The sequence below is a fragment of the Bidens hawaiensis genome, unplaced genomic scaffold, assembly GCF_021521415.1.
Source record: "Bidens hawaiensis isolate Kalapana, Puna unplaced genomic scaffold, B.hawaiensis_p1.1 tig00018317_1, whole genome shotgun sequence".
Classification (NCBI taxonomy): domain Eukaryota; kingdom Viridiplantae; phylum Streptophyta; class Magnoliopsida; order Asterales; family Asteraceae; genus Bidens; species Bidens hawaiensis.
Genome location: NW_027492769.1, coordinates 126893 through 150243, shown reverse-complemented (window position 1 = coordinate 150243; position 23351 = coordinate 126893). Strand labels below are relative to the sequence as shown.

The window sequence follows — 23351 nt, the reverse complement described above, 5'->3', positions numbered from 1 at the left end:
AAGCACGTCGTGTAAATATGTGCCTTCAAAGAAAGCTTTCACAAAATACTACTAATAGAAATAGTTCTCAATTTTATGATCAATTTGATAGTTCATATTACTACTCTGGTCATAAACCTAGGCAGTCAAATTACTTTGCAATGAATCATTCAAATGTGTTCATAGATAGAGGTTATCAGTACATTAACTCTTCCACATCACCTCACCCCACATATTTCAGTGATCAACATATCTATGATTGTAACAAAAGAAAATGTTTTTTTGTGTGTGGAAATCCGTCTCATCTTGCGAGACACTGCAAGAACTGGCATAAGCAACAAAGAGACGCCAAAAGCATTTTTGGTCAGACATTTACTGATTTAAACGTTTAACCTAAGAAAATGTCTTATCAAACTTGTACCTCAGCCAGTAAGATGGATTCTAGAATTAAAAGAACCGACAAACCCAAGAAACCCTTCTGGCTAACACAAAGAGTAAGGAAGCGGTTAGCCAAAGGGTCAGAAGCTGAAAACCCTAAAAACCCTTCTAAACCGTTTTCAAAAGCAAACACAGAAGATTTGATAATTAAACCCAAACCAAAGCGAAGGCAATCAAGAAAATCTTTTCAGAACCGAGGAAATCTTAACACAAGTTCCTCGAGCGATTGCATTTCAGATTCAGATTCTCCAAAAGATTACATTTTCAAGAATCATAAAATAAAACTGGGTGATTTTTTGTTTGCTTTTCCCGAGACAAGTTCGTGTCGGGACCCTTCTACTAACTAGCTGCTCATGTATATAGGGTCAGCCTAGAAGGCCTGTCAACAGTATTTGGTACTTGGACAGTGGCTGTACCCGACATATGACAGGAGATGAGCCCCTGTTGTTTGACATAAAACCATTCGATGGTGGACATGTTTCCTTTGCTAGTGACATAGGAGGAGAAATCACGAAACAAGGCAAGGTCTCTAATGGCACATTGATCTTCGACGAAGTCAATCTTGTGGAACAACTCAACCACAACTTACTCAGTGTCTCTCAAATCTGCGATAAAAAATTTTCAACTCTTTTCACTGAAAATGAATGTCTTATTCTTAAACCAGGCTTCAAGGTCCAGAAGAGTGAATTATGTTGCGTACTCTGAGGCACAATGACGCTTACATTCTGGACATGAGAAGCAATTATTCCATGCGGACTGCTTCTTGTTTGATGTCCAAGGCCTCGGAGAACAACTCATCCTTATGGCATTGACGTCTAGGGCATGTCAACTTTAAGAACTTAAATAAGTTGGTTAAAGGTGACCATGTGAGGGGCTTGCCTGTAAAATCTTTTCATTGTGCTGAAAAATGTTTATCTTTCTCTAAGTGCAAACAGCACAAACTCCCTCACCGCCCCAAGACTGTTAATTCCATAAACTCCACTCTTCAACTGTTGCATATGGATCTTGTTGGTCCCGTTCAACCAATGGAAATAGGTCGAAAAGCCTATTGTCTGGTTATTACTGATGATTACTCGCGTTTCAGTTGGACCTTTTTGCTAGGTCATAAGGATGAGACATCTCAGTTTCTTATCAGATTCATCGTGTTGGTTGAGAATCAGACAGACAAACGAGTCAAGTGCATCAGAAGTGACAATGGAACAGAATTCCGCAACAAAGCCATCAACGAATTCTGTCACAACAAGGGGATTCTTCGTTAATATAGTGCACCTTACACTCCTGAACAAAATGGGGTGGCTGAGCGACGAAATCGTACACTGGTTGAAGCTGCAAGAACCATGCTATCATACTCCAAGCTTCCCTTATTCTTCTGGGGGGAAGCTATCAACACTGCTTGCTACACTCAGAATCGTGTGTTGCTGAACAAAAGACTGAATAAGACACCTTATGAAGTCTTTTATGGAAACAAGCCAATGGTTAATTTCTTCAAGACATTCGGTTGTCCTTGCACAGTTCTTCAGCCAAATGTTGGTGCCACTTCAAAGTTTGCTGAAAAGGCGGATGAGTGCTACTTTGTTGGCTAAATAGCTGACAAAAGTGCTTATCGTGTGTTCAACAAGAAATCCAGAGTGATTTTGGAGTCCTACAACATTGATTGGCAAGAACTGAACCATACCGATGCACACAATGGTCCTGATTGGATGTTTGATTATGAAGGCTTGTTCAGGCAGTTTCGAGGAATATATGTACCACCATCTGCACCAGTGATGTCTCCTGTTGTTCCTGCACCATCTCCGACAATTGTTGATCAATCAATCTTGATGCATGCCGTTGTGAAAGGTTTGACAGATATTCAGATTGCTGCACCCGCACCTGCACTCAATGGTCCACACGGGGTTAATCAACCTGTCCCGGAAGTCAATGTGCAAACATCTGCAGAATCTACAGTAATGCCAACTGTCAAAGACACTGGATGATTTAGACACCGACTCATTTATATCAACTGACAATGTGGGAAACGACCAAACCATTCAAGCGGCGGATCAACAAAACCACCAAATGGAAACTTCCCCAGCTGATGATCCAAGTATAATTGAATCAGTTCCTACACCTTCCTCTGGAGAAGACGTTCATGGATCTGCTGAGGAAGCTATTCAAGAGAATGTGCAGAATGACACCGTTCCAGTTGGAACTTCTCACACCACTGACTCATCATCGGTACCTGCTGTCGTCGTACTTTCTACGAAAACCTATGGGAAGGCACCATCGCTCAAGATCATTTGGTTGATCAAGAAGAAGATGCAAGAGACCCCCAACCAAATGCCGTTGTCAATGTGACCACGGTCTTTCATCCCATAGAGAGCCTGACCATTGAGCTTGAGGCAACGCCAGTCGAGAGTGTCGAACAAATTCCACAATTACCGATACATCGCCGACATCCGACTGAGAACATCATTGGAGATTCGTCCGCTGGCATCCAAACACGCAGCACCTCTGGTAACATTAACAGATGTCTTTTTGCTTGTTTTATTTCGCAGGTAGAGCCCAAGGACTACAGAGTTGCTTTGAAGGAGAACTCTTGGGTTAAAGCAATGCAAGAAGAACTGTTGCAGTTCAAGAAGCTAAACGTTTGGAGGCTAGTGAAGAAACAAGATCACAAGAAGCCGATCGGAACAAAATGGGTGTTCCGTAACAAGAAAGATGATAAGGGGGTGATTATAAGAAATAAAGCCCGGTTGGTCGTACAAGGTTTTTGTCAACGAGAAGGACTTGATTACGATAAAGTTTATGCACCGGTGGCCAGATTGGAAGCAATTCGTATCTTTTTGGCCTATGCCTCGTACATGAATTTCAAAGTATATCAGATGGATGTGAAGACTGCTTTCTTGTACGGGAAAGTAAAAGAAGAAATTTATGTGAGCCAACCTCCAGGTTTTGAAGACCCAAATTATCCTGACCACGTTTACTCACTTGACAAAGCACTTTATGGTCTTCACCAAGCTCCTCGTGCTTGATATGCCACACTGGCTGATCATTTAGTGAAGAATGGATACAAGAGAGGCATTGTTGATCAAACTCTCTTTGTCAAGAAAGTGAAGGATGATTTGATTCTCGTTCAAGTGTATGTTGATGATATTATCTTCGGGTCCACGAATGAGACTCTGTGCAAGGAGTTTTCTGAGATCATGCAGAAGCGATTTGAAATGAGTTCCTTAGGGGAGATGACTTTCTTCCTGGGCTTACAAGTTGAGCAAAAGAAGGACGGAACTTTGATTCACCAAGAAAAGTACGTTCATGACATTGTTCAGAAATTTGGTTTTAAGGACTCAACTGCTTTCATGACACCAATCGCTACGCGTCCTATTCTCGCTCCTGATCCATCAGGAAAACCAGTCGATCAACACCTTTATAGGTCAATGATTGGTTCCTTGATGTATCTCACTGCAAGCCGACCGGACATCATGTTCCCTGTTTGTAAGTATGCCAGATATCAGTCTGACCCAAGAGAATCCCACATGACTGCTATCAAACGTATCTTCAGATACTTGAAAGGGAGACCATGTTTGGGTCTTTGGTACCCAAAGGATTCTCCCTTGGAACTTCATGCTTACACCGACAGTGATTATGGAGGATGCAACTTGGACAGAAAATCCACATCTGGTGGATGTCAATTCCTGGGAGATCGGTTGATCTCATGGCAGTGCAAGAAACAAGTCCCAATTTATTTTACTTTATTATAATAGGTAGATATTATAACTAATAAAGCGTCCACGCAGGCAGCCATGTCATAAAAAACTAACATAGTTAAACTCCATTAGTAAAAGGCTCGGTGGAGGAAAAATTGTTAAAAATTGGAACTCTCATGGTATGTTTCTTAAGTTGGGCTTAGTGTCAACCAATGGGTCAAGGTTATTAAAATCCAATCTTAAATTAAAAATATCTCTTCATTTCAAAAATCAATTTAAGGTCCGAAACACAAATTAGTTATACCTGTAAATCAGTGGATCTGGATCAAATGCACATCAGGTTTTGAAAATAGGTAGGGCAGGAAGAAAAAACCCCAAAGCTTGATAGGAACTCAAGGTGAAAAATAAAAGAACCGATTAAAAATCTCGAATCGTCTCTTAGTAAGATAGAAACTAAAGGTGAAAACAAGCATTGAAGCATAACTATAGATTCTGTGAAGATTAATACCATTAAGATTACTGTAAGTCAACGTTTAATTAGTTGTTACAAGTTTGTTAGTGCCACGACTACAAAAACAGATATTTGCTACGGTCATATCCGTAGCAAATACATGTTTTGCTATGAATTTGCTACAGATCTGGTTCGTACTTACAAGTCTCATAGCTAATTTACTTTGCTATGACTTTTGTTACAGAATTTTATTTTGCAACGAATTTAGCTACTAAAACAACCGTTGCCATTTTAGCTACGAATGTTGATAGGGAAGTGTTTGCTACGGGTTTTAAGTTACGAAAATGTTTGCTACGAATTTTTTGCTACGGAAATATTTGCTATTAGAATGTTTGCTATGGATTTTGCTACAAAAGCATTTGTTATAGAGCTTTGGTATTGCTATGGTTTTTGCTACCTATTAGGCTACGGGATTTTGCTACAAATCTAGCTACGCGTTTTGAGAGGTTTTCGCTACATATTTTTGCTACCAGTTTCGTTTTTATTTTCACAATTTTTGTTTTTATTTTTTATTTTTTAAAACACTACATTCATATTTCAATAAATACATACAAATCACACCAAAAATAAATACCCAACCAAATTGAACAAAATACCTTGCTTATTCACATGCAACACAATAAAGTTCCAAATTATCCAGAAAAACGATACATAAATATTCAAATTATTGTGTTAACTAACATAAACTCGTAGTTTACTTGACTTTAACAACTATTGAAATCTTTCAATCATTTGTGTATAACCCGCACAATGTCTTCAAATTTCTCCATCGTAATATCATATCATACTTCTTTAGTTTATCTTGTTCCAACTTTGCTATTTGTCCTTGGACTGTTAATAATGCATGAATATCAGATACATTATCAACTCTTAATACTATATGTTAACAAATTACAAACAATAACTCAATATAAGACACACATCTAAATTGTCCCCAAAGATCCACATGCTTTCTAACAATTATAGATCTTTCAAACACTTAAAATAATCACCTAACAAGAATATTTAATTTAATCATTAAATCATGTTAAGCATTAAGTGAGAGATGGTATTCTAGTTACATATAATAAAGAAAAAAAATCCAAACCATAAAAAGCTAATGGGTGACTTCTACACGAACTAAAAATCAAATTTGTAGTATTGTACCAGTTTACTAACTAATGCAGATCATAAATTCAAAATCAAAAATAAGATTTCATGTATTGTTATGCTAATAAGTACATATATATATATAATGGTGAACTTACCCCAGATCAACTCATACTGATGATTTAGCAAATTTTGCGTTGCATTGATGTATCTAGCAGCTACAAATCTGCAATCATACCATAGCATACTAAACTAAGTTATTGATTGAATAATGTGAGGACACTAAAACATATTAAAAATCCAAGATTATAGCAAACACATTGCTACTCCTTTTATTAAGTCAACCATGTCACCTAAAACACAATGATGTGGAGCACGTGTATAAAAGAATTTAACTTTTCAATCTCAGTGTGTAAGACTAATTGTGTACAATATAAACCAAAACATGTCAAATTTTCTTGAATGATCAAGTACACAATTCAATGGCTGGTACCCTCGCAAGTCAGGAGCGTTGAGTTCCACTTATATAGATTCTCCCTGAGGTTTTGGTAGTTTTGAACATAGTGATCAATTATGTTAAAACAACCAATTCCATCTTGGAGCTTCAAACAATCTAGTTCTCGACGTTCCCGCTATGCGGGGATGTTATTCCCTTTTCCGCAAGCATGGCCCAGAAGATCCTTCTTGGTTTCAATTCCCTGCGGAGTGCTAGGTATGTGAAGGGTTTCGCCTTGACACTGTACCCGCACTCGTCTTATAGTTACTTTACTTCCAAGGTATTCCTGGCTTCAATTCCCTGCGGGTACTAAGTATGTGAAAGGTTTTGCCTTGACACTGTACCCGCACCCGTCTTATAGTTACTAGGTTGCCAAGGTATTCTTGGCTTCAATTCCCTGCAGGTGCTAAGTATGTGAAGGGTTTTGCCTTAACACTGTACTCGCACCTGTCTTATAGTTACTTGGTTGCCAAGGTAAGGGGTATAGTCCCGCTTACTTTTGAATCTTTTTGAATCTTTTTGAAATTCGAAGAGTTGGTGAAAGGATAAGAACAGTCCAAACTGTTGAAACGTCGTCCGACGGTTTCTTCTGGCAGTGTCAGGACGTGCAGGAAGTTATGGCGACGTGACAGTATATGGTCATTCCAGACGCTTTTTCAGGCACGTGGGCGCGAGTTTTCGGGCGCGTGGCCGCGAAGTTTACGGCACGCGTCCTGTCAACAGCTGTTGCCAGCTTGCTTTTTCCACGTGTCATAGTTTCATTGCACCAGTGTTTTCCTCTCTCTTTCGCATTAAATTCATCGCATTCATTGCGATGAGTATATAAAGGGAGGAGATGTTGCATCTCAACTCACAGTTTCACCTCTTTTCTTCTTCTAAACGATTTCCGGCGAATACTCTAACTTTTCTGTCGAGCATTCTCCTGAAATCGTTCTTCTTTACATCCAAAACATGTCTTCTGTTCATGATCTTGAGGCTACCGCCGAGGAGTCTGACGTGTATGCCGAGAATCCGTCGTCCACGTCGGACAAGGATGACAAGAGTACTGCTGGCGAGTGCCAGTGTGCTCTTCCGGCAGACCTCTATCAGTACGTCGTCAGGAAGTTCATGCTCGAGCCTTTCGAGCCTGAGTTTCCTGCACCTCATCAGACGGTGTACGATGCCCCCAAGGGCAAGATAGGGGTGTACGCTGCATTCTTCGTCTATGGGAATCTCAGGTTCCCATTGACGAAGTTTGTATACCGTGTTCTGGAGAGACACGGTGTGCATCTGACTGAGGTACACCCAATGGCGATCGCCAAGATCCGCCATTTCGAGTGGGTGTGTCTCATTCTGGGTGTGGAGCCCCATGTTGACCGCCTGATGACCTTCTATTCCTGGAGGTGCATCCAGGGGTGGTATACCTTGGTCACTCGGATCAAGGGTTTGAAGATCTGCGCTACCGAGCGCAGTCTTCGATCTTGGAAGCGGGAGTTCTTTTATATCTCCGCTCGCGTCGTCCCCATAGCGATGACGTTCAAGAACGGGAGAGCTCTCCCGAACCTTCACGCCTCCAACTACCAGGAGGCGGAATGGTTCTCCAAGGTTTCCCGGATCCAGTCTCCGGTTTACCGCTTTGCGGAGTCCGGGATGGTGATGCTCGGGATGAGCCGGGTGTGGAAGGAGGCGTCACAGATTCCCATCGTCCTCGAATACGGTTTTGAACTCTGTCCCTTACGGTATGCTTCATATTATCCGTTAATTTAGGGTTTTTGTTCTAACCGTTTTTTCTTTTTGTTTTCAGAGGGAAACGACTTGCAGTCTCTCCTGCAGCCGCGGGAGAGTGATGGTCCCGCTCGGATGGGTACTCGTGCTCTAGATGAGAACGAGTTGCCCATCCTTGAGCAAACGGCGGATCGGTTCGTGGAGGTCTACCCGCCGGGCCACCCGATTCTAAGCGCTACGCGGCCAGGTAAGGAGTTGTTTAACCCTCGACCTGTCAATGCTCAAACCTCTGCTGGAATTCCTCTAATCTTGTCATCTTCTGATGAGGAATCCGCAGATGGTCCATTCTTCGTGAGGAAGAAGAAGGCTGCTGGCGGGAAGGGGAAGGCGAATGTTGCCTCCACTGCCGATCCGGTGAATCGGTCTGACTCAAAGACCGAAAGCGAGGAGGTGGCGGGGAACCCTGGTGGTGTTGAGATCACTGCTCCGGAGGGTGAGACGGCTGTCACCTCCGGGCAGCCCAGTACAGCGACGGTGACCGGCGTAAAGAAGCCGGTTCCATCGGGTTCGTCCCCGCCTGTTCGTACCTTCAAGCTCAAGAGGACTCGTAAGTACAAACTTCCTTTACTTTTAACTTCATATCTTTCCGCCATTATACTTATATATCTTGTCTTCGTGTAGGCGTGGATGCTACCGCATTCCAGGGTGGAGCGGGGAGGAGCACCTCCGGACCCATGATGGTAGGTTTGGTCAACCTACCTGAGGCGATGACCCAAGCGGCTGCGCCTGCTTCAGTTGGTTCAGTTGCTTACTCGGTTGAGGCAACTGCTCCAACTGTGACAACGTCTCCGCCGGTTGTCAGTGCCATATTCACTGATTCTTTCACTGAGCCGGCGGTGAGTTTTTCTGTGGTCTCTTCCGCAGCAACGACCGCGGTTGTGAGTTCACCTCCGGTGAGTTCACCTCCGTTGGTCTCTACCACGGCGGCCTCCGCCATGCCTCCTCCGGCGCCGGCGACTACGGCCGGTCCTTCAGGTATGTCCGGGGTTGCGGCGTCTAGCCAATCTCTGCCTCCTTCCCATATGCCTGACCTCTTGGATGGATATCCGTTAGGTTCGGGTGATGGGTTTGGCGGCTACAGGCCTGTCGTCGACCCTACAGGTGCATAGGGTTATTTTGGCCTGTTATGTTTTTTTTTTTTTTTTTTTATATCATCTTTTCCTAACTGCTTTTTGTTTTTGCAGTGTCGGATTCGAATGAGTTGTTTGTTCCGCGGTGGAACATCCGCCGGGGAACCACCCTTCGGACGGCTGTGGACTGCGTCGAGTGGGCGCGCCACGCCGCCACAAGTGGGGCGATGGGGGAAGCAATGTCAAGCTACCAGGAGGGTAGGCTGACAAATGAGCTCCGGATTCTCCTAGCTCGGATGCAGCCGCTCGTCGAGCTGCTTTGTCGTGAAAACGACAAGTTAAAGGCAGCTCGTATCCAAGAAGTAGCTCAGGCGCGGGCTGTCCAAGAGGAGAACAAGAGGCTCTCCGTTGTTGCTGCGGGGAAGGAGAAGGCCTTCAAGGCCCTCGAGGTTGAAGTTCAGGCCCGTCTCGAGGCCCGTTCCAAGGCTGCCCAAGCTGTTAACGAACAGCTTCGGCTGGCTAAGGAAACTGCACGGAACGCAACTGAGAGGGCCACCAAGGCTGAAGCTGTTGCTGAGCCTCTACACCTCGAGAATGAGGAACTTAAAGTCAAACTAGAGAGGCTCCAACAGGCTCATGATGCCTTGGCCATGGAAGACGCCAAGAAACTCCAAGAGATCTTGGACCAGAGGGGCGTGCTTGACCATACTGAGCGTAAGCTAAAGGGCGTCGAAGAGGCTGCGGCTAAAGAAGTGTTGCTTGCCAACCTTAACAAAAGTGAAGCCGAACGCGCCCGTAACCAAGCTCAAGCTGCCCTCCAGGAGGCTCTGGTTACCAAGGAATGGCTTCTACGTGAAGCGTTGTCGCAGGTAGGCTTAGCTTCATAACGTCTTTACGCTTTTCTTTGTACTAAGAAAAGGTTTTGATACTAGTATTTTTTCTTGTATGTTGTGCATCGGGTCTTCACGGACACATCATATGACGATGCCATGAGCGCAGCCCTCAACGCTTCTCATGAGGATGGGGAAAAGGCTGGCTTCCTGCTTGGTCTAGGGTTCGTTGAGAAGGGCATCCCGCCTTCCAACTTCCCTTTATATGATGTGGATACTGAAGCTGCCTATGACCAAGCAGTGAACCAGTATGCTGCCTTCCCGCATCCAGTGGTGGAGAAGGTGAACGAAGTTGCTGCTGCTGATGATGGGTTAACCATTCTCAAGACCTTCCTTGAACCGCCACAGCCAACTGATGGTGCGGGTACAAGTGGGTTTGGAGGGAGTGGTCCTGAAGCTTGAACCTTTAGATCCCTTCCCACTGTTAGGATAGGTTTATGTTTTTGTATAGATTTACACTCTTGTAGGCGGGTAGATACCCGGCCATTCTTGTAACAATTAAATTTTTATGGAATGTAAATCCTTTGTGCGGGTAGGACCGTCACTCTTGCTTTATAAACGTTATACGACTTGCTCATGCATATTATAGTTTAATTTGGCACTTGTTTTGCCGCATAAACAATATATGATTCGCTTGTGCATATTTTAGTTTAACTTAGCAATTTGTTAAGTACTTTGGATAAGTTAACCTTTCAACGTGGCAGATAATAGGTTAAGGTTTTGCTTCCTCTTTCGTGATTGTGAGGGTAAGAACGTCATTTTCACTTAGCAGGATGGCTAAACTTTACCTATATCTGACCTGCGTGGAGGTTTTCCTCATTTTTTCCTTAAGAGATTTTCTAAGTGTTCTGAATAAGTTAACCTTTCGACGCGCGGTTGTCAATAGGTTAATGTTCAGTTTCCTCTATCATGATTGTGCGGGTAAGACCGTCACTTGCATTTAGTAGGATGACCAAACTTTACCTATGACTGACCTGCGTGAAGGTTTTCCTCATCTTTTCCTTAGAAATTCTTGCCGTTTTTTGTGTTTATGCGGGTTTTGCCGCCTTCCACACGCAACGACTTTTCACACTTATTTATGCGGTGAATACCGGCATATCAGTGTTTTGAATAAATTAACCGTTCGACGCGCGGTTGTCAATAGGTTAACGTTCAGTTTCCTCTATGATGATTGTGCGGGTAGGACCGGCACTTTCATTTAGTGGGATGACCAAACTTTACCTATGACTGACCTGCATGAAGGTTTGCCGTTTTTTGTGTTTATGCGGGTTTTGCCGCCTTCCACACGCAACGACTTGTTTTCCCACTTATGTATGCGGTGAAGACCGGCATATCAGTGTGGAAAGTTCATTAAGTATAAATGTAAGACCATCAGCGTCAATGTGATAAGGAGAATCATTTCCATTAGAAGTGGCTCTGGGCCTTTTCTTTTACAAGTTTGGAATTGATCTACATGCAGACTGTGTAATTGAGCTCCCTTCCATGTTCTTGGGAGTGTCATCGAGCCTTTCGAGCCGATATTCACCTGGTTCGGAATCTCGTTGTTTACGCAGTATGTAGTCTCCGACATTGAAGCTGCAGTTTTATTCGTGTTTTCCCCAACTGGGGTTCTACACGCATTAGCCTGCTCAGCGTTCATTACGCCACGAGGTGCGTGAGCGTCCCATCTCTGACAAATGCTTCGACGATGTCCTTCAAGTCTACGCATTCCTCGGTGTTGTGGCCTCTTGTCCTGTGGAAGTCACAGAATTTGCTCTGATTAGCGTTGTGACGTTCTCGGATTATTGGATCCTTTGGCCATGGGAGCCTCTCGGTGTCGAATATCTCGGTGACGCTTTTGGTGAGTGGCGTCCATCTGGAGTTCCGGTTCGACGACTCCTGCTCGGATGGGTACCCGTGCTCTTGATGAGAACGAGTTGCCCATCTTGGAGCAAACGGCGGATCGGTTTGTGGAGGTCTACCCGCCGGGCCACCCGATTCTGAGCGCCACGCGGCCATGTAAGGAATTATTTAACCCTCGCCATGTCAATGCTCAAACCTCTGCTGGAATTCCTCTAATTTTGTCATCTTTTGATGAGGAATCCGCAGATGGTCCTTTCTTCACGCGGAAGAAGAAGGCTGCTGGCAGGAGGGGTAAGGCGAAGGTTGCCTCCACTGCCGATCAGGGGACTCGGTCAGAGTCAGAGACCGAGAGTGAAGAGGTGGCGGGGAACCCTGGTGGTGATGAGACCACTGTTCCAGAGGTTGAGACAGCTGTCACCTCTGAGCTGCCCAGGATGACGACTGTGAGCGGCGTGAAGAGGCCGGCTCCATCGGGTTCGTCCCCGCCTATCAGAACCTTCAAGCTGAAGAGAACTCGTAAGTATAATTTTCATTTACTTTAACTGCATATCCTTCCGCCATTATATTTAACTATCTTGTTCATGCAGGCGTGGATGCAACCGCATTCCAGGGTAGAGCGGGGAGGAGCACCTCTGGACCCATGACGGTAGGTTTGGTCAACCTACCCGAGGCGAAGACCCAGGCGGCTGCGCCTGTTTGCAGTATTGGTTCAGTTGCTCATCCTGTTGAGGCAACTGTTCCAACTGTAACGTCATCTCCGCCGGCTGTCAGTGCCATATTCACGGCGTCCTTCACTTAGCCGGCAGTGAGTTTTTCTGCGGGTTCTTCCGCAGCGGCGGCCACGGCTGTGAGTTCACATCCAGTGAGTTCACCACCGATGGTCTCTACCGCGGCGGCTTCAACTGTTCCTCCGGTACCAGCGACTACCTCGCCCCCGGCCGGTTCAACAGGTATGTTTGGGGCTTCTAGCCAATCTCTGCCTCCTTCCCATCTACCTGACCTCTTGGATGGATATCCGTTAGGTTCGGGTGATGTGTTCGGCGGCTACCGGCCTGTTGTCGACCCTACAGGTGCATAGGGTTATTTTGGCCTATTCTCTCTTTTCTTTTTTTTTTTTTATATCTCATCTTTTCCTAACTGTTTCTTGTTTTTACAGTGTCGGATTCCAATGAAGTGTATGTTCCACGTTGGAACATCCGCCGAGGAACAACCCTTCGGACGGCTGTGGACTGCGTCGAGTGGGCGCGCCACGCCGCTCCAAGTGGGGCGCTGGGGGAAGCTATGTCGAGCTACCAGGAGGGTAGGCTGACAAACGAGCTTCGAATTGTCCATGCCCGGATGCAGCCGCGCGTCGAGCTGCTTTGTCGTGAAAACGACAAGTTAAAGGCGGCTCGTATCCAAGAAGTAGCTCAGGCGCGGGCTATCCGGGAGGAGAACAGGAGACTCCGCCGTTGCTGCAGAGAAGGAGAAGGCCTTCAAGGCCCTCGAGGTTGAAGTTCAGGCCCGTCTCGAGGCCCGTTCCAAGGCTACCCAAGCTGTTAATGAACAGCTTCGGTTGGCTAAGGAAACTGCACGGAACGCAACTGAGAGGGCCACCAAGGCTGAAGCTGTTGCTGAGCCTCTACGCACTGAGAATGAGGAGCTCAAAGCCAAATTAGAGAGGCTTCAGTAGGCTCATGATGCCTTGGCCATGGAAGATGCCAAGAAGCTCCAAGAGATCTTGGACCAGAGGGGGGTGCTTGACCACACTGAGCGTAAGCTAAAGGGCGTCGAAGAGGCTGCAGCCAAAGATGTGTTGCTTGCCAACCTTACAAAGAACGAAGCCGAACGCGCCCGTAATGAAGCTCAAGCTGCCCTCCAAGAGGCTCTGGTTACCAAGGAATGGCTTCTACGAGAAGCGTTGTCGCAGGTATGCATAGCTTCATAATATCTTTACGCTTTTCTTTGTACTTAGAAAAGGTTTTGATACTTGTATTTTTGTTTTGTAGGTTGTGCATCGGGTCTTCACGGATACATCATATGACGATGCCATGAGCGCAGCCCTCAACGCTTCTCATGAGGATGGGGAAAAGGCTGGCTTCCTGCTTGGTCTAGGGTTCGTTGAGAAGGGCATCCCGCCTTCCAACTTCCCTTTATATGATGTGGATACTGAAGCTGTATATGACCAAGCAGTGAACCAGTATGCCGCTTTCCCGCACCCGGTGGTAGAGAAGGTGAACGAAGTTGCTGCTGCTGCTGATGGGCTAACCATTCTCAAGACCTTCCTTGAACCGCCACAGCCAACTGATGGTGCGGGTACAAGTGGGTTTGGAGGGAGTGGCCCTGAAGCTTGATCTCTTAAATCCCTTCCTACTGTTAGGATAGATTTACGTCTTTGTATAGATTTATATTCTTGTAGGCGGGTAGATACCCGGCCATTCTTGTAACAGTTGAATTTTTATGGAATATAAATCTTTTGTGCGGGTAGGACCGCCACTCTTGCTTTATAAACGTTATACGACTTGCTCATGCATATTATAGTTTAATTTGGCACTTGTTTTGCCGCATAAACAATATATGATTCGCTTGTGCATACTTTAGTTTGACTTAGCAATTTCTTAAGTACTTTGGATAAGTTAACCTTTCAACGTGGCAGATAATAGGTTAAAGTTTTTCTTCCTCTTTCGTGATTGTGCGGGTAAGACCGTCACTTTCACTTAGTAGGATGGCTAAACTTTACCTATATCTGACCTGCGTGGAGGTTTTTCTCATTTTTTCCTTAAGAGATTTTCTAAGTGTTCTGAATAAGTTAACCTTTCGACGCGCGGTTGTCAATAGGTTAATGTTTAGTTTCCTCTATCATGATTGTGCGGGTAAGACCGTCACTTGCATTTAGTAGGATGACCAAACTTTACCTATGACTGACCTGCGTGAAGGTTTTCCTCATCTTTTCCTTAGAAATTCTTGCCGTTTTTTGTGTTTATGCGGGTTTTGCAGCCTTCCACACGCAACGACTTTTCACACTTATTTATGCGGTGAATACCGGCATATCAGTGTTTTGAATAAATTAACCGTTCGACGCGCGGTTGTCAATAGGTTAACGTTCAATTTCCTCTATGATGATTGTGCGGGTAGGACCGGCACTTTCATTTAGTGGGATGACCAAACTTCACCTATGGTACCTGCGTGAAGGTTGGCCGTTTTTTGTGTTTATGCGGGTTTTGCCGCCTTCCACACGCAACGACTTACTTCCCCACTTATGTATGCGGTGAAAACTGGCATATCAGTTTGGAAAGTTCATAAGTATAAATGTAAGATTATCAGCGTCAATGTGATAAGGAGAATCATTTCCATTAGAAGTGGCTCTGGGCCTTTTCTTTTACAAGTTTGGAATTGATCTACATGCAGACTGTGTAGTTGAGCTCCCTTCCATGTTCTTGGGATGGGAGTGTCATCGAGCCTTTCGAGCCGATATGCACTTGGTTCGGAATCACGTTGTTTACGCAGTATGTAGTCTCCAACATTGAAGCTGCAGTTTCGTGTTTTTCCCAAGTAGGGTTCAACACGCATTAGCCTGCTCAGCGTTCATTACGCCACGAGGTGCGTGAGCGTCCCATCTCTGACAAATGCTTCGACGATGTCCTTCAAGTCTACGCATTCCTCGGTGTTGTGGCCTCTTGTCCCGTGGAAGTCACAGAATTTGCTTTGATCAGCGTTTGGACGCTGTCGGATAATTGGAGCCTCTGGCCATGGGAGCCTCTCAGTGGCGAATATCTCGGTGACGCTTTTTGTGAGTGGCGTCCATCTGGAGTTCCGGTTCGACTGCATGTTGTCCTTTCCGCCTAACCGAGGATGCGAGCCGGATGAGGTGTCAAAGTTTACCCTTGACTGCCAAATACCTAGCTTCCTCTTTTTGTTTAGTCGGGCGGTAAGGACATTGTTTTCTCTTGTTTTCTGGGTGTAGAGGTTTGTGCTCTGGGGAAGATCTCTACCCAGTTGCTTTTCACTTTCCGCGAAGCGTTTAGCTGCTGTCATGATGGCATCCCATGTGGATGGCATGCCATCTTTACCCGTTAAGGTGCGGATGAGCTCTGGGTCTTTCGCGCCCTGGATGAAAGCAGCGCGAACAAGATCTTCGCTAATACTGCCCAGACTTAGCTTCTTTAAATTGAAGCGCGTGATGAAGTCTAGTAAAGACTCATCTTCCTCTCGGATGCAGTTGAGGATTGTCCATTGCTCTTCGGTGTACTTTCTTTGTTGGCTGAAGTGTTGGCTAAACTTTTGTTGGAAGTCTGCCCAATCATAGATGTGGTGGACCGGTAGACGGTCAAACCACGCTCTAGCTGCTCCAACCAACGTCATCTGGAACATATAACACCACGTGGGTTCCGTCCAGTTGCTGACGGTTGCCCCCGCTATGAATCTGTTCAAATGATCGTCTGGGTCGGATATACCATCATAGATGCCGATGTTGGACATCTGTTTGGCACTTCTTGGGGCGATTGCTTTCGCAATGTCCCTTGCAAACTTGGAGGTTCCCGCATTTGCAGCGGTTGGTCTGAAGGTTTTAGAGAAGTCACGTGGGTTTCCATCCGCGTTTTTTGGTTTGAAGGTTTCTCCAAAATTCCTTCTTGGTTGGAAGTCCGTTTCCTTACGCTTCCCTTTCGCCCTATGGCGAGGGTTTACGTCGGTGTCGGATTCCTCCGAATCATCGTCCAAGTACTCGCACTCATTGCTCATGTTGAGCTGTTGTCGAGTGCTTCCGAATTCGTCAGCCTGTTGGAGTGAACGTAAGCGTTCGTCCAACTCAGCTTGGAATTCTTTCTGACGTGCTTCCGCCCACGCTTTAACTTGATCAAGTGTTTGGTGGGGGAACCTCGTCTGTCGTCTTTCCGCCTGGGTATCAATGAATCCCAGGGGATGATTGTTTACTGCACTTGCCCCGGCTCAGGTAACCGGGGTAGTGTTCGTAAAATTTACTGCAGTTGCTTCGGCTTGAGTAACTGGGGTAGTGTTCGTAAAATTTATGTGATCGCCGGTGTTCCTCACAGTAGCTGGGGTTGTGATTACCGGGATTTCTTGGTCACTCGCTGGCTTTGGCAACGGAGTAACCTTAACCATCTTTCCAGTTTGAAAAAACTGAAAATTAGTTCTAGCTTTTATGCACGGATGGCGCCAATGAAGAAACACTAATCGACCCCGTGCAGATTACGGATAATCTGGGGGTTAAATAGATGTTTCCCACGAGGGGTTATGTCCGGCAAAGATGGTTCTTCTGATGACCTGCAAAACAGACACCGTGAGCTCGTCACTGAGAAGGGGGGGTACCTCCTTGTGACCACCCTCCGGCGTGAGAATCAGACTAGATTGCTCTTGATTATAAGTGTATATTAAGAGATTGCTAGAGAAGATAAGATAATGAGATATCAGATAATGTAAGATAATGTCCATACCATTCCAAGGTGTTGGAGTATTTATAGCCGAAGATAGGTTTCCAAGAAGTACAGCCGGCTGAATAGTATTCCTGTTCTGCCAACTGTGGGCTACGCACATGCCATGCTGGTGGTTGGTGGGTAGGCAGCGGCTGATAGTGACCTGGCCGGCTGTGTACTATTCCTTTTCCACCAACTGCAGGCTATGCACGTGCTACGACAGGTTGGTAAGTAGGCAGCGGCTGATAGTGACATTAAGTAATAGAGCATGCTGCTCGTCATACTGTTGTCAGTGAGCTGTCGTATCTTTGGTCAGATCTTTTGTCCATACCTCGTCAGGTACAGTACAAAAGATCCTCCAGTATCGTACGGACTGGTTCATTTGTGCGGGAGTGTCCTCGGCTTTGTGCGGGAGTGTTCCCGGCTTTGTGCGGGAGTGTTCCCGGCTTGCTCACTCCTTCTTCAGGTGACATTACTGAATTATTTAAGAGTTAAGTGCCTTGTGCGTGTAGCCTTGCTGCGCGGGTAGCCTTCCCTGATGGCTAGTATCCGTTGCTGCGGGAACAGGCGGAGTACGTCGACCATTGGGAGGCTTTTCCTGCGGGAACAGCTTGCGTACTGCGCGTAAGGACGTCACGTCTCTGAGCATGGTGGGTCCTGCGGATCCAGTTGGTTTCTGCGCAGACGTCTCTTTTCAAGGTGAGTCTTGCGAGTTTAGCCTTTGCGCAGACGTCCCTGTTTGAAGGTGAGTCTTGCGGGTTCAACTGCGCAGACGTCCCTCTTTGAGATGAGTCTTGCGGGTCCAACTGGGCTCTGCTGGGACCTACCTCTTCACAGCGGGAAATTAGTGCTTTGACTTTTGAGAACCAAAATAATTTAATTGTTAGGAAAATTGATAATTTAAGGGGAAGAGGGAATTGATAATTTGGGTTAGAAGCGGAGGGAACAGGTACTTTTAGTTTTTTAAAACTTATACAAAATACAAGATCATAACTTTTTGTTAAAATAAGCTAAAAAATATTTAGTATAAGTGTTATGCACAACAAATATTTAGTGTAACCATGTCTTCTCATTGGATTCTCTAAGCCGCTCGGGAATAAAATTTTTCGGTGACAAGATGGGTGGGGAGGTGTTACCGCAAGTACCAACCCACCTAGCAACCACTCCGTTTATATCTTAATCATGAATCTTTTATATATACAAGTTACAATATAAATTTTAATTAGTCATTTCTCCTAGCAATTATTAATTTAATTGATCTATAAAATTATGGTGTAACATTATAACGTGTCATATTCATCTTAATAGGCCAAATTGAGTCTTACGAGCCATGAAATCTCTTAATAGGCATGATGGGTGGGTTATACTAGTTTACAACTAGTCATATTAGCTATTGAAGAATTCTAATCGCTTACTATTAATATATCATGTCTACTGGCTATACATGTCATAGCGATTAACGATTATATTGGGTCTTAAGAGTTATGATAACTCTTATCAATGTGCCTTAATAGGTATAAACATGTTGTAAAGGGTAATATTAGATCGTTGTAAATTTAGTGGACAGTACATGTCTTAATGTGTTAGATTTGATCAGATATATCCATGGTTAACCGCGAATGATTAAAACTATGCTTATATGATCAAGTTTGACTTTGATTAACCTTTTGGCTATCACTAACGAAGATAGGTTATAGTAACATACAAAATAATGCATATCTTAATGCGTCATATTGTGTATATTAAGAGTCATAATAGTTCATATTTATAGAACAAGATAGACGCCAATAAGTCATACTAGATTTAGTATGTCATATTTGATATCCATAACTTTTATTGATTGATCATTTGTGCCAAAGTCTAAAACCAGTCATACATATCTTGATGAGTTGTATTGACACATTTGGTATTAGTGTATTGGATTTGGTAAATTCCGCCAACGAGAATTTTATTACGAGATTTATTAAATATGCATATTATATTATATTCGGATATGCTACAAATTTTATTTATTTATTATTTTTTTAGAATGGTACTGTCTACGTTATGACAAGGGGTCACAACTTCTATGACCAACCCAGTTTGGAACCCCGTAGAGTTTCTTTCGAATGGCATAACCTCTGGTTCTCGCGTCCTCCTCTCATCCTCAGAGGAACCTTCTCCTCTGATGTCACCTGATACAAGTTGGGCTGTCACAAGAATCCAAGCCCTTTGACGTAACACAGGCGGGATAAAACCCCTGTTTTTGACAATAATTTGAACTGCCGACCTTCCGAAGTAAAACTAGTTTTTATTTTCATTGCAATAACCAAGTGGTCTAATTTATATATTTCCGTTTGCACTATGTTATTTTTTATTAAATTAAAATATTTTATTTAAAATATTTTGTTTTTTGGTTTCGTGTCACTTGCCTACATATTTTAATTAAAGTATGGTTCAACTATTTTAAATATTTTTCTTCTAGTTTTGCTATTCATTATATTAAAATTTATTTAGTTAGATTTTAATATACATTTGAATTATGAGATAACCACGAAATTTACTAGCTGTGGGCTTATTAAATCATTTTCAAATTTGTATGTTTTTAATTTGCAAGATATTTCACTCGCAATTCACGGGAAAAAAAATTAGTACTTGTTTTACGATTTTGCTACATTATTTTTACTTCTTTTTTTAATGCGTTATATATATTTATTTAAGATTTTGCAACTAACTCGCTAGGACTTTAATTAAATTATTTGTATAATTTTTAGTTTTCTTGATTTTGCTACGGATTAGTTATGTGTTTTTATCAGACCGTATTTTTGATATTTCTTTTCTTTCATGTTGCTACGAAATTGCTACGGAATTTGCTAGAGTACATTTAGTTACTTTTTTTAAAAAAATTATTACCTAGTTTTGCTATGGACTTGCTACGGATCTTATTATATTGCTTTTATAATTTTTATTTTTCTTGATTTTGCTACGGATTTTGCTATGACTCTAATTTGAAACAAAATATCCGTAGCTAAATCGTATCAAAATATGTTCGTAGCTAGTCCGTAGCTAATATGTTGCAAAGTTGCAACGAATATTTTTCCTAGCAAAAAATTTGTACCTAATACTTGTTATTGTAGTAGTGTGCTAGTTAGTTGAAATGTGAAGCAATATCATTATAACCTTGATTGATTTCACAGAGACTCTTTTGTAATTGATAGAATTTGGAATCATTAGCTTGGCCATAACGAACTTATAACATTTAAACATTCATCATCATCATTATCATCGTATTCAGTATATCCCACCAATAGTAAAACTATGGTAAGGTCTGAGGAGGGTAAGATGTAGACAGTCTTACCTCTACCCTGTAGGAATAGAGAAGCTGCTTCCGATGAGACCCCCGGCTCGATAATAGTTTTGCATCAAACCTTGGACATAAGGCACATAACACTCAACCATTGGGACACCAGCCTATTGGTGCGTGCACCCTTGTCTTCCAACTATCAACGCCACCACATGATGCCTGATTAACCTTCCGCCAATTTAACGTTATTTTCACGAGATTAGTAAAATAACGTCAAAATTAGTGCAATTTCACTTTTGCCCACCTAAGGGTTCACACGTATTTACATTTAAACATTGACTAACAATAATCTTAACAGTATTAATCTTCACATATTCATAATGTTCCTTTTTTTTATGAGGGATTATATTAATAGTAATGAGCATGTAAATTTTGTCTGCTTATGTTTGTTTAGATGTAGCTAGCTTAATTTTCCTTTTCTTGTTAGACATCGACGAGTGCAATGGTCAAAGAACCAACCCTTGCAATGGTGTTTGCATTAATACTATAGGGAGCTACAATTGTACGTGTCTGCCAGGATTCTTTGGTAATGCAAGCACAGCAAATGGTTGTCAACCCGTTGCTGCTAAAGGTTCAAAATTTCCGTTGACCATATTCATGATAGGTAATTCTTCCAACCAACCCTTGCAATGGTGTTTGCATTAATACTATAGGGAGCTACAATTGTACGTGTCTGCCAGGATTCTTTGGTAATGCAAGCACAGCAAATGGTTGTCAACCCGTTGCTGCTAAAGGTTCAAAATTTCCGTTGACCATATTCATGATAGGTAATTCTTCCCACATATGACTTTTTTGTTTCCACTAATTCAACCTTGAAAACTGCTATGTTCAAAACAATCACTACTGATTAAATCTTTGTTAATTTTGATGTGTATGCAGTAATGATATTCGGCATGTTTGCATTACTATCTGGAATGCTAGGTATCTACTTTGGTATAAGGAGGAGGAAGCTAATAAGGCTCCGAGAAAAGTTCTTTGAGCAAAATGGGGGTGTGTTGTTGAAACAAAAGATCAAATCACAAGGATCTCATGAAGCGATGACTTTGTTTAGCACTGAACAACTAAGAAAAGCAACTAATAATTATTCTCAAGATAAATTATTGGTAAAGGCGGCTATGGTGTAGTGTACAAAGGAGTTTTTTCGGACAAGCGTGTAGTTGCGATAAAGAGGTCTAAACTAGTGGATGAGACCCAGGCAGAGCAGTTCATCAATGAAGTCTTGATGCTTACACAAGTCATTCATCGAAATGTGGTAAAACTTTTAGGTTGTTGCTTAGAAGAGGAAGTCCCGGTACTAGTTTATGAATTTATCCCCAATAACACTCTTTTCCATCACATTCATCCAAGACCAGGTGGAATGAATTGGTTATCTTGGGAAAACCGATTGCGAGTAGCCACCGAAGCTGCAAGTGCACTTGGTTACCTTCATTCAGAAATTACCATGCCAATCATACACAGAGATGTCAAGTCTACCAACATACTATTAGATGGGAACTACACAGCAAAAATTTCAGATTTTGGTGCATCAAGGTTAGTCCCGGTAGATCATGACCAGGTAACTACTCTTATTCAAGGAACGATGGGGTATTTGGATCCAGAATACTTCAACTCAAGCCAACTAACCGATAAAAGTGATGTATACAGCTTTGGAGTGGTCCTTGCAGAACTCATAACCGGGAAAAAACCAATTGGTTCAGATAGAACCAATGAAGAAAAGATTCTAGCCACATATTTTGTTAACTCGGTCAAAGGAAACTGCTTATTTCAAATTGTTGAACCTAGACTCTTACGTGAAGCGACTCTTGATCAGTTACAAGTAGTAGGCGATCTAGTAAAAAGATGCCTTGGCTCAGTGGGACGTGATAGACCTACAATGAAAGAGGTGGCGATAGAGCTAGATGGCTTGAGGAAGTTCACAACTCATCCTTGGGCTCAACAACAAACATGTAATACTAGAAGTTTAGTCCTAGAAGTTGAACAATCTGATCTTTACGATGTCCCGCTAATTTATGGTACTAATGAATGGGAATCATCTTCGAGTGTTACAAATATGGCGCTTGAAGAAAACAGTCCACGTTAGCATTCTTTGCACTTCTTGTAGCGTCAATTGCATGACCTGTGTCGCCATGCTTTGTGTTTTATATAGCATGACTTTCTTTTAATGGTCTTCTATAAAGATCATTTTGTGAGATTCTACGATGATTGTGAATAAATAAGAATTGTTTACTGTTTACATTCTTTGTCAGTTGGCCAATATAATACTTCAATAGTATTAAACCGAAAATCCAATAGAAGTGAACTACATATTTTTTGGGTTTGGTTTTAAACTATAATATAACTAGTATTTTACCCGGCGCGTTGCGCCGGGCAAGTTGGTAAAACCCAAGCATTATAGGTCTCTACTTTGAGGCAGTAAGTTGACACGAATTCGGTCAGTTTTAGTTATGTGCGTTATGGCACCAGAACTAAAACGAAAACAATTTAAAAACTGAGGTGGACCAATGGGGTGTTGTCGGTCAGTAAAGCTCGGGCTTTGGTAAAACCCGAGTGTTGTCGATCTCTGGCGATGAGTCTACACAAATTTGGTCGGTCTCCGTCACGTTTATTACGATACCAAAACTAAAAAAACAAAAATAAAAACAAAATTGGTATCCTGTCAGTTTTCGTTACTGTACCGATGCTAAAACAAAATGCGGTGATGCACGCAAACTCGGTCGGTTTCACTTAACAACACAACTTTTCGGTCCACGTTAAATTTAATGTTGAAGAGTTTCACTTACCAACACAACTACCCAGCCAACACCAACACATGTGCCATCTTTCAAAACCATT

At 43.1% G+C, this 23351-nt stretch overlaps 1 pseudogene; it reads left to right on the top strand.

Annotated features, from left to right (window-relative positions):
* Nucleotides 1-22599, top strand: part of LOC143555807 (wall-associated receptor kinase 2-like) — a 30827-nt pseudogene extending 8228 nt beyond the window's left edge.
* The last annotated feature ends 752 nt before the right edge of the window (nucleotides 22600-23351 follow it).